Genomic DNA, 11,778 nt, shown 5'->3' on the forward strand with positions numbered 1-11,778 from the left:
AATACAATAAAGATGCAACAGTTTTTCCATCGTATAACAGGAATAACTGCAACCAGTCTGAATGTAATGGTCATTTCTACGTTCCGGGCAACCTAGATTTCACTCTAGGGCGTTGCTCCACCAGCTCGAATTGTTAGGACCTTAGAAGTCAATGCCCGAACCACAAAATGCAATAAAAATACAACAGCCTTTCCATCATATAACCGGAATAATTGCAACCAGTTTGGAAGTGATGGTCATTTCTACGTTCCGGGCAACCTCGGCTTCACTCTAGGGCGTTGCTCCACCAGATCGGATAGTTAGTGCCTCAGAAGGCAACGCCAGAAGCATAAAATACAATATCAATACAACAGTTTTTCCATCGGATAAAACGAATAATTGCAACCAGTATGAAAGCTCTGGTCATTTCTACTTTCCGAGCAACCTAGGCTTCACCCTAGGGAGTTGCACCACCAGATCGAATAGTTAGGGCCTTAGAAGTCAACGCGCGAAGCATAAAATACAAAATATATGGAACAGTTTTTCCATCGTATAAAACGAATAATTGCTACCAGTGTGAAAGTTATGGTCATTTCTACTTTCCAGGTAACCTAGGCGTCACCCTAGGGCGTTGTTCCACCAGATGGAATAGTTAGGGCCTAAGAAGTCAACGCCAGAAGGATAAAATACAATATAAGTACAACAGTTATTCCATCGTATAAAATGAATAGTTGCAAACATTGTAAAAGAAATGGTCATTTCTACGTTCCGGGCAACCTAGGCGTCACTCTAGGGCGTTGCTCCACCAGATCTAATAGCAACGGCCTTAGAAGTCAACGCCAGAGGCATAAAATACAATATAAATACAACAGCTTTTCCATCGTACAAAATGAATAATAGCAAACAGTGTGAAAGTAATTGTCATTTCTACGTTCCGGGCAACCTAGGCTTCACTCTAGGTCGTTGCTGCACCAGATCAAATAGCTAGCGACTTAGAATTAAACGCCAGAAGCATAGAATACAATAAAAATGCAACAGTTTTTCCATCGTATAACAGGAATAAATGCAACCAGTGTGAATGTAATGGTCATTTCTACGTTCCGGGCAACCTAGGTTTCACTCTAGGGCGTTGCTCCACCAGATCAAATAGTTAGGGCGTTAGAAGTCAACGCCCGAAGCATAAAATACAATAAAGGTGCAACAGTTTTTCCATCGGATAAAACGAATAATTGCAACCAGTATGAAAGCTCTGGTCATTTCTACTTTCCGAGCAACCTAGGCTTCACCCTAGGGAGTTGCACCACCAGATCGAATAGTTAGGGCCTTAGAAGTCAACGCGCGAAGCATAAAATACAAAATATATGGAACAGTTTTTCCATCGTATAAAACGAATAATTGCTACCAGTGTGAAAGTTATGGTCATTTCTACTTTCCAGGTAACCTAGGCGTCACCCTAGGGCGTTGTTCCACCAGATGGAATAGTTAGGGCCTAAGAAGTCAACGCCAGAAGGATAAAATACAATATAAGTACAACAGTTATTCCATCGTATAAAATGAATAGTTGCAAACATTGTAAAAGAAATGGTCATTTCTACGTTCCGGGCAACCTAGGCGTCACTCTAGGGCGTTGCTCCACCAGATCTAATAGCAACGGCCTTAGAAGTCAACGCCAGAGGCATAAAATACAATATAAATACAACAGCTTTTCCATCGTACAAAATGAATAATAGCAAACAGTGTGAAAGTAATTGTCATTTCTACGTTCCGGGCAACCTAGGCTTCACTCTAGGTCGTTGCTGCACCAGATCAAATAGCTAGCGACTTAGAATTAAACGCCAGAAGCATAGAATACAATAAAAATGCAACAGTTTTTCCATCGTATAACAGGAATAAATGCAACCAGTGTGAATGTAATGGTCATTTCTACGTTCCGGGCAACCTAGGTTTCACTCTAGGGCGTTGCTCCACCAGATCAAATAGTTAGGGCGTTAGAAGTCAACGCCCGAAGCATAAAATACAATAAAGGTGCAACAGTTTTTCCATCGTATAACAGGAATAATTGCAACCAGTGTGAAGGTAATGGTATGTTCTACGTTCCGGGCAACATAGGCATCACTCTAGGGCGTTGCTCCACCAGATCGAATAGTTAGGGCCTTAGAAGTCAACGCCAGAAGCATAAAATACAATAAAAATGCCACAGTTTTTCCATCATATAGCATGACTAATTGCAACCAGTGTGAAAGTAATGATCATTTCGACTTTTCGGGCATCCTAGGCTTAACTCTGAGGCGTTGCTCCACCAGATCGAAGAGTTAGGGCCTTAGAAGTTAACGCCATAAGCATAAACTACAAAATAAATGCAACAGTCTTTCAATCGTATAAAACGTATAATTGCAACCTGTGTGAAGGTTATGGTCATATCTACGTTCCGGGCAACCTAGGCTTCACTGTAGGGTGTTGTTCCACCAGATCGAATAGGTAAGGCCATAGAAGTCAACGCCCGAAGCATAAAATACAATAAATATACAAGAGTTTTTCCATCGTATAACAGGAATAATTGCAACCAGTGTGAAAGTGATGGACATTTCTACGTTCCGGGCAACCTAGGCTTCACTCTAGGGCGTTGTTCCACCAGATCGAAATGTTAGGGCCTAAGAAGTCAACGCAAGAAGCATAATATACAATATAAATATAACAGTTTTTCCATCGTATAAAAAGAATAACAGCAATCAGTGTGACAGTTATGGTCATTTCTACGTTCCGGGCTACCTAGGCTGCACTCTAGGGCGTTGCTCCACCAGATCGCATAGTTAGGGCCTTAGAAGTCAACGCCCGAAGCATAAAATACAATAAAGATGCAACAGTTTTTCCATCGTATAACAGGAATAACTGCAACCAGTCTGAATGTAATGGTCATTTCTACGTTCCGGGCAACCTAGATTTCACTCTAGGGCGTTGCTCCACCAGCTCGAATTGTTAGGACCTTAGAAGTCAATGCCCGGACCACAAAATGCAATAAAAATACAACAGTCTTTCCATCATATAACCGGAATAATTGCAACCAGTTTGGAAGTGATGGTCATTTCTACGTTCCGGGCAACCTCGGCTTCACTCTAGGGCGTTGCTCCACCAGATCGGATAGTTAGTGCCTCAGAAGGCAACGCCAGAAGCATAAAATACAATATCAATACAACAGTTTTTCCATCGGATAAAACGAATAATTGCAACCAGTATGAAAGCTCTGGTCATTTCTACTTTCCGAGCAACCTAGGCTTCACCCTAGGGAGTTGCACCACCAGATCGAATAGTTAGGGCCTTAGAAGTCAACGCCCGAAGCATAAAATACAAAATATATGGAACAGTTTTTCCATCGTATAAAACGAATAATTGCTACCAGTGTGAAAGTTATGGTCATTTCTACTTTCCAGGTAACCTAGGCGTCACCCTAGGGCGTTGTTCCACCAGATGGAATAGTTAGGGCCTAAGAAGTCAACGCCAGAAGGATAAAATACAATATAAGTACAACAGTTATTCCATCGTATAAAATGAATAGTTGCAAACATTGTAAAAGAAATGGTCATTTCTACGTTCCGGGCAACCTAGGCGTCACTCTAGGGCGTTGCTCCACCAGATCTAATAGCAACGGCCTTAGAAGTCAACGCCAGAGGCATAAAATACAATATAAATACAACAGCTTTTCCATCGTACAAAATGAATAATAGCAAACAGTGTGAAAGTAATTGTCATTTCTACGTTCCGGGCAACCTAGGCTTCACTCTAGGTCGTTGCTGCACCAGATCAAATAGCTAGCGACTTAGAATTAAACGCCAGAAGCATAGAATACAATAAAAATGCAACAGTTTTTCCATCGTATAACAGGAATAAATGCAACCAGTGTGAATGTAATGGTCATTTCTACGTTCCGGGCAACCTAGGTTTCACTCTAGGGCGTTGCTCCACCAGGTCGAGTAGTTAGGGCCTAAGAAGTCAACGCCAGAAGCATAAAATACGATATAAATACAACAGCTTTTATATCGTATAAAACGAATAATTGCAACCAGTGTGGAAGTTATGGTCATATCTACTTTCCGAGCCACCTAGGCTTCACCCTAGGGAGTTGCACCACCAGATTGAATAGTTAGGGCCTTAAAAGTCAATGCCCGAAGCATAAAGTGCAATAAAAATACAACAGTTTTTCTATCGTTATACAGGAATAACTGCAACCAGTGTGAATGTACTGGTCATTTCTACGTTCCGGATAACCTAGGCTTCACTCTAGGGCGTTGTTCCACCAGATCGAACAGTTAGGGCCTAGGAAGTCAACGCCAGAAGTATAAAATACAATGTAAATATAACAGTTTTTCCATCGTATAAATCGAATGATAGCAACCAGTGTGAAAGTTATGGTCATTTCTACGTTCCGGGCAACCTAGGCTTCACTCTAGGGCGTTGCTCCACCAGATCGAATAGTTAGGGCCTTAGAAGTCAACGCCCGAAGCATAAAATGCAAAATAAATAAAACAGTTTTTCCATCGTATAAAACGAGTAATTGCTACCAGTGTGAAAGTTATGGTCATTTCTACGTTCCGCGCAACCTGGGCTTTACCCTAGGGCGTTGTTCCACGAGATGGAATAGCTAGGGACTTAGAATTCAACGCCATAAGGATAAAATACGATATAAATACAACAGCTTTTACATCGTATAAAACGAATAATTGCAACCAGTGTGGAAGTTATGGTCATTTCTACGTTCCGGGCAACCTAGGCTTCACTCTAGGGCGTTGCTCCACCAGATCGAACACTTAGGGCCTAAGAAGGCAACGCCAGAAGCATAAAACACAATATCAATACAACAGTTTTTCAATCGTATAAAACGAATAATTGCTACCGATGTGAAAGTTATGGTCATTTCTACGTTCCGGGCAACCTGGGCTTCACCCTAGGGCGTTGTTCCACCAGATGGAATAGTTAGAGCCTTAGAAGTCAACGCTCGAAGCATAAAATACAACAAAGATGCAACAGTTTTTCCATCGTATAAAACGAATAATAGCAATCAGTGTGAAAGTAATGGGCATTTCTAGGTTCCGGGCAACCTAGGCTTCACTCTAGGGCGTTGCTCCACCACATCGAATAGCTACGGCCTTAGAAGTCAGCGCCAGAAGCATAAAATGCAATATAAATACAACAGTTTTTCAATCGTATAAAAGTATTAATTGCAACCAGTTTGAAAGTGATGGTCATTTCTACGTTCCGGGAAACCTAGGCTTCACCCTAGGGCGTTGCTCCAACAGATTGAATAGTTAGGGCCTTGGAAGTCACCGCCCGAAGCATAAAATACAAAATAAATAGAACAGTTTTTCCACCGTATAAAACTAATAATTGCAACCAGTGTGAAAGTAATGGGCATTTCTACGTTCCGGGCAACCTAGGCTTCACTCTAGGGCGTTCCTCCACCACATCGAATAGCTACGGCCTTAGAAGTCAGCGCCAGAAGCATAAAATGCAATATAAATACAACAGTTTTCCCATCGTATAAAAGGATTAATTGCAACCAATTTGAAAGTGATGATCATTTCTACGTTCCGGGCAACCTCGGCATGACTCTAGGGCGTTGCTCCACCAGATCTAATAGTTAGTGCCTCAGAAGGCAACGCCAGAAGCATAAAATACAATATCAATACAACAGTTTTTCCATCGTATAAAACGAATAATTGCTACCGATGTGAAAGTTATGGTCATTTCTACGTTCCGGGCAACCTAGGCTTCACCCTAGGGCGTTGTTCGACCAGATGGAATAGTTAGGGCCTTAGAAGTCAACGCTCGAAGCATAAAATACAACAAAGATGCAACAGTTTTTCCATCGTATAAAACGAATAATAGCAACCAGTGTGAAAGTTCTGGACATTTCTACGTTCCGGGAAACCTAGGCTTCACCCTAGGGCGTTGCTCCAGCAGATTGAATTGTTAGGGCCTTAGAAGTCAACGCCCGAAGCATAAAATGCAATAAAAATACAACAGTATATCCATCATATAACAGTAATAATTGCAACCAGTTTGAAAGTGATGGCCAATTCTACGTTCCAGGCAACCTAGGCTTCACTCTAGGGCGTTGCTCCACCAGATCGAGTAGTTAGTGCCTTAGAAGTCAACGCCAGAAGCATAAAATACAATATAAATAGAACAGTTTTTCCATTGTATAAAACGAATAATTGGAACCAGTATGAAACTTATGGTCATTTCTACTTTCCGAGCAACCTAGGCTTCACCCTAGGGCGTTGCTCCAACAGATTGAATAGTTAGCGCCTTAGAAGTCAACGCCCGAACCATAAAATGCAAAAAAAATACACCTGTGTTTCCATCATATATCAGGAATAATTGCAACCAGTTTGAAAGTGGTGCCCAATTCTACGTTCCGGGCTACCTAGGTTTCACTCCAGGGCGTTGCTCCACCAGATCGAATAGTTACGGCCTAAGAAGTCAACGCCAGAAGCATAAAATACGATATAAATACAACAGTTTTTCCATCGTATAAAACGAATAATTGCAACCAGTATGAAACTTATGGACATTTCTACTTTCCGAGCAACCTAGGCTTCACCCTATGGCGTTGCTCCAACAGATTGAATAGTTACGGCCTTAGAAGTCAACGCCCGAACCATAAAATGCAAGAAAAATACAACATTGTTTCCATCATATATCAGGAATAATTGCAACCAGTTTGAAAGCGATGGCCAATTCAACGTTCCGGGCAACCTAGGCTTCACTCTAGGGCGTTGCTCCACCAGATCGAATAGTTAGTGCCTTAGAAGTCAACGCCAGAAGCATAAAATACAATATAGATACAACAGTTTTTCCATCTTATAAAACGAATAATTGCAGCCAGTATGAAACTTATGGTCATCTCTACTTTTCGAGCAACCTAGGCTTCACCCTAGGGCGTTGGTCCAACACATTGAATAGTTAGGGCCTTAGAAGTCAACGCACGAAGTTTAAAATGCAATAAAAATACAACAGTGTGTCCATCATATAACAGGAATAATTGCAACCAGTTTGAAAGCGATGGCCAATTCTACGTTCCGGGCAACCTAGGCTTCACTCTAGGGCGTTGCTCCACCAGATCGAATAGTTAGCGCCTTAGAAGTCAACGCCAGAAGCATAAAATACAATATAAATACAGCAGTTTTTCCATCGTATAATACGAGTAATTGCAACCAGTATGAAACTTATGGATATTTCTACTTTCCGAGCAACCTAGGCTTCACCCTAGGGCGTTGCTCCAACAGATTGAATAGATAGGGCCTTAGAAGTCAACGCCCGAACCATAAAATGCAAGAAAAATACAACAGCGTTTCCATCATATATCAGGAATAATTGCAACCAGTTTGAAAGTAATGGCCAATTCTACGTTCCGGGCAACCTAGGCTTCACCCTAGGCCGTTGCTCGAACAGATTGTATAGTTAGGGCCTTAGAAGTCAACGCCCGAACCATAAAATGCAAAAAAAATACAACAGTGTTTACATCATATATCAGGAATAATTGCAACCAGTTTGAAAGTGATGGCCAATTCTACGTTCCGGGCAACCTAGCTTTCACTCCAGGGCGTTGCTCCACCAGACCGAATAGTTACGGCCTAAGAAGTCAACGCCAGAAGCATAAAATACGATATAAATACAACAGTTTTTCCATCGTATAAAACGAATAATTGCAACCAGTATGAAGCTTATGGATATTTCTACTTTTCGAGCAACCTAGGCTTCACCCTAGGGCGTTGCTCCAACAGATTGAATAGTTAGTGCCTTAGAAGTCAACGCCAGAAGCATAAAATACAATATAAATACAACAGTTTTTCCATCGTATAAAACGAATAATTGCAACCAGTATGAAACTTATGGATATTTCTGCTTTCCGAGCAACCTAGCCTTCATCCTAGGGCGTTGCACCAACAGATTGTATAGTTAGGGCCTTAGAAGTCAACGCCCGTACCGTAAAATTCAAAAAAAATACAACAGTGTTTACATCATATATCAGGTATAATTGCAACCAGTTTGAAAGTGATGGCCAATTCTACGTTCCGGGCAACCTAGCTTTCACTCCAGGGCGTTGCTCCACCAGACCGAATAGTTACGGCCTAAGAAGTCAACGCCAGAAGCATAAAATACGATATAAATACAACAGCTTTTCCACCGTATAAAACGAATAATTACAACCAGTATGAAACTTATGGTCATTTCTACTTTCCGAGCAAGCTAGGCTTCACCCTACGGCGTTGCTCCAACAGATTGAATAGTTAGGGCCTTAGAAGTCAACGCCCGAAGCATAAAATGCAATAAAAATGCAACAGTGTATCCATCATGTAACAGGAATAATTGCAACCAGTTTGAAAGTGATGGCCAATTCTACGTTCCGGGTAACCTAGGCTTCACTCTAGGGCGTTGCTCCACCAGATCGAATAGTTAGTGCCTTAGAAGTCAACGCCAGAAGCATAAAATACAATATAAATACAACAGCTTTTCCATAGTATAAAACGAATAATTGCAACCAGTATGAAACTTATGGTTATTCCTACTTTCCGAGCAACCCAGGCTTCACCCTAGGGCGTTGCTCCAACAGATTGAATAGTTAGGGCCTTAGAAGTCAACGCCCGAAGCATAAAATGCAATAAAAATACAATAGTGTATCCATCATATAACAGGAATAATTGCAACCAGTTTGAAAGTGATGGCCAATTCTACGTTCCGGGCAACCTAGGCTTCACTCTAGGGCGTTGCTCCGCCAGATCGAACAATTAGTGCCTTAGAAGTCAACGCCAGAAGCATACAATACAATATAAATACAACAGTTCTTCCATCGTATAAAACGAATAATTGCAACCAGTATGAAACTTATGGTCATTTCTACTTTCCGAGCAACCTAGGCTTCGCCCTAGGGCGTTGCTCCAACAGATTGAATAGTTAGGGCCTTAGAAGTCATCGCCCGAACCATAAATTGCAAAAAAAATACATCAGTGTTTCCATCATATATCAGGAACAATTGCAACCAGTTTGAAAGTGATGGCCAATTCTACGTTCCAGGCAACCTAGGCTTCACTCTAGGGCGTTGCTCCACCAGATCGAGTAGTTAGTGCCTTAGAAGTCAACGCCAGAAGCAAAAAATACAATATCAATACAACAGTTTTTCCATCGTATAAAACGATTAATTGCTACCGATGTGAAAGTTATGGTCATTTCTACGTTCCGGGCAACCTAGGCTTCACCCTAGGGCGTTGTTCCACCAGATGGAATAGTTAGGGCCTTAGAAGTCAACGCTCGAAGAATAAAATACAACAAAGATGCAACAGCTTTTCCATCGTATAAAACGAATAATAGCAACCAGTGTGAAAGTTCTGGACATTTCTACGTTCCGGGCAACCTAGGCTTCACTCTTGGACGTTGCTCCACCAGATCGAATAGCTAGGACCTTAGAAGTCGAAGCCAGAAACAGGAAATACAACAAGAATGCAACATTTTTTCCATCGTAAAGCATGAATAATTGCTACCAGTGTGAAAGTAATGATCATTTCGGCGTTTCGGGCATCCTAGACTTAACTGTGAGGCATTACTCCACCAGATCGAGTTGTTAGGTCCTAAGAAGTCAACGCCAGAAGCATAAAATGCAATATTAATACAACAGCTTTTCCATCGTATAAAACGAATAATTGCAACCGGTGTGAATGCTATGGTCATTTCTACGTTCCGGGCAACCTAGGCTTCACCCTAGGGCGCTGCTCCACCGGATCGAATAGTTAGTGCCCTAGAAGTTAGCGCCACAAGCATAAAATACAATATAAATACAACATTTTTTCCATCGTAAAAAACGAATAATTGCAACCAGTGTGAAGGTAATGGTATGTCCTACGTTCCGAGCCAGCTTGGCTACACCCTAGGGTGTTGCTAAACCAGATCGAATAGTTAGGGCCTTAGAAGTCAATGCCCGAAGCATAAAATACAAAATAAATAGAACAGTTTTTCCATTGTATAAAACGAATAATAGTAACCAGTGTGAAAATTATGGTCATTTCTACGTTCCGGGCAACCTAGGCCTCACTCTAGGGCGTTGCACCACCAGATCGAATAGTTAGGGCCTTAGAAGTCAACGCCCGAAGCATAAAATACAGAATAAATAGAACAGTTTTTCCATTGTATTAAACGAATAATTGCAACCAGTGTGAAAGTAATGGGCATTTCTAGGTTCCGGGCAACTTAGGCATCACTCTAGGGCGTTGCTCCACCAGATCTAATAGTTAGTGCCTCAGAAGGCAACGCCAGAAGCATAAAATACAATATCAATACAACAGTTTTTCCATCGTATAAAACGAATAATTGCTACCGATGTGAAAGGTATGGTCATTTCTACGTTCCGGGCAACCTATGCTTCACCCTAGGGCGTTGTTCGACCAGATGGAATAGTTAGGGCCTTAGAAGTCAACGCTCGAAGCATAAAATACAACAAAGATGCAACAGTTTTTCCATCGTATAAAAGGATTAATTGCAACCAATTTGAAAGTGATGGTCATTTCTACGTTCCGGGAAACCTAGGCTTCACCCTAGGGCGTTGCTCCAACAGATTGAATAGCTAGGGCCTTGGAAGTCAACGCCCGAAGCATAAAATACAAAATAAATAGAACAGTTTTTCCACCGTATAAAACTAATAATTGCAACCAGTGTGAAAGTAATGGGCATTTCTACGTTCCGGGCAACCTAGGCTTCACTCTAGGGCGTTGCTCCATCACATCGAATAGCTACGGCCTTAGAAGTCAGCGCCAGAAGCATAAAATGCAATATAAATACAACAGTTTTCCCATCGTATAAAAGGATTAATTGCAACCAATTTGAAAGTGATGATCATTTCTACGTTCCGGGCAACCTCGGCATCACTCTAGGGCGTTGCTCCACCAGATCTAATAGTTAGTGCCTCAGAAGGCAACGCCAGAAGCATAAAATACAATATCAATAGAACAGTTTTTCCATCGTATAAAACGAATAATTGCTACCGATGTGAAAGTTATGGTCATTTCTACGTTCCGGGCAACCTAGGCTTCACCCTAGGGCGTTGTTCGACCAGATGGAATAGTTAGGGCCTTAGAAGTCAACGCCAGAGGCATAAAATACAACAAAGATGCAACAGTTTTTCCATCGTATAAAACGAATAATTGAAACCAGTGTAAAAGTAATGGTCATTTCTGCGTTCCGGGCAACCGAGGCTTCACCCTAGGGCGCTGCTCCAGCAGAACGAATAGTTAGTGCCCTAGAAGTCAGCGCCAGAAGCATAAAATACAATATAGATACAACAGTTTTTCCATCGTATAAAACGAATAATTGCAACCTGTATGAAAGTTATGGGCATTTCTACTTTACGGGCAACCTAGGCTTCACCCTAGGGCGTTGTTCCAACACATTGAAAGGTTAGGGCCTTAGAAGTCAACGCCCGAAGCATGAAATACAAAATAAATAGAACAGTTGTTCCATCGTATAAAGCGAATAATTGCTACCGGCGTGAGAGTTATGGTCATTTCTACGTTCCGGGCAACCTAGGCTTCACTCTAGGGCGTTGATCCACCACATCGAATAGCTACGGCCTTAGAAGTCAGCGCCAGAAGCATAAAATGCAATATAAATACAACAGTTTTTCCATCGTATAAAAGGATTAATTGCAACCAATTTGAAAGTGATGGTCATTTCTACGTTCCGGGCAACCTCGGCATCACTCTAGGGCGTTGCTCCACCAGATTGAATAGTTAGGGCCTTAGAAGTCAACGCCCG

The sequence above is a fragment of the Calliopsis andreniformis genome, unplaced genomic scaffold, assembly GCF_051401765.1.
Source record: "Calliopsis andreniformis isolate RMS-2024a unplaced genomic scaffold, iyCalAndr_principal scaffold0008, whole genome shotgun sequence".
NCBI classification, from domain to species: Eukaryota; Metazoa; Arthropoda; class Insecta; order Hymenoptera; family Andrenidae; genus Calliopsis; species Calliopsis andreniformis.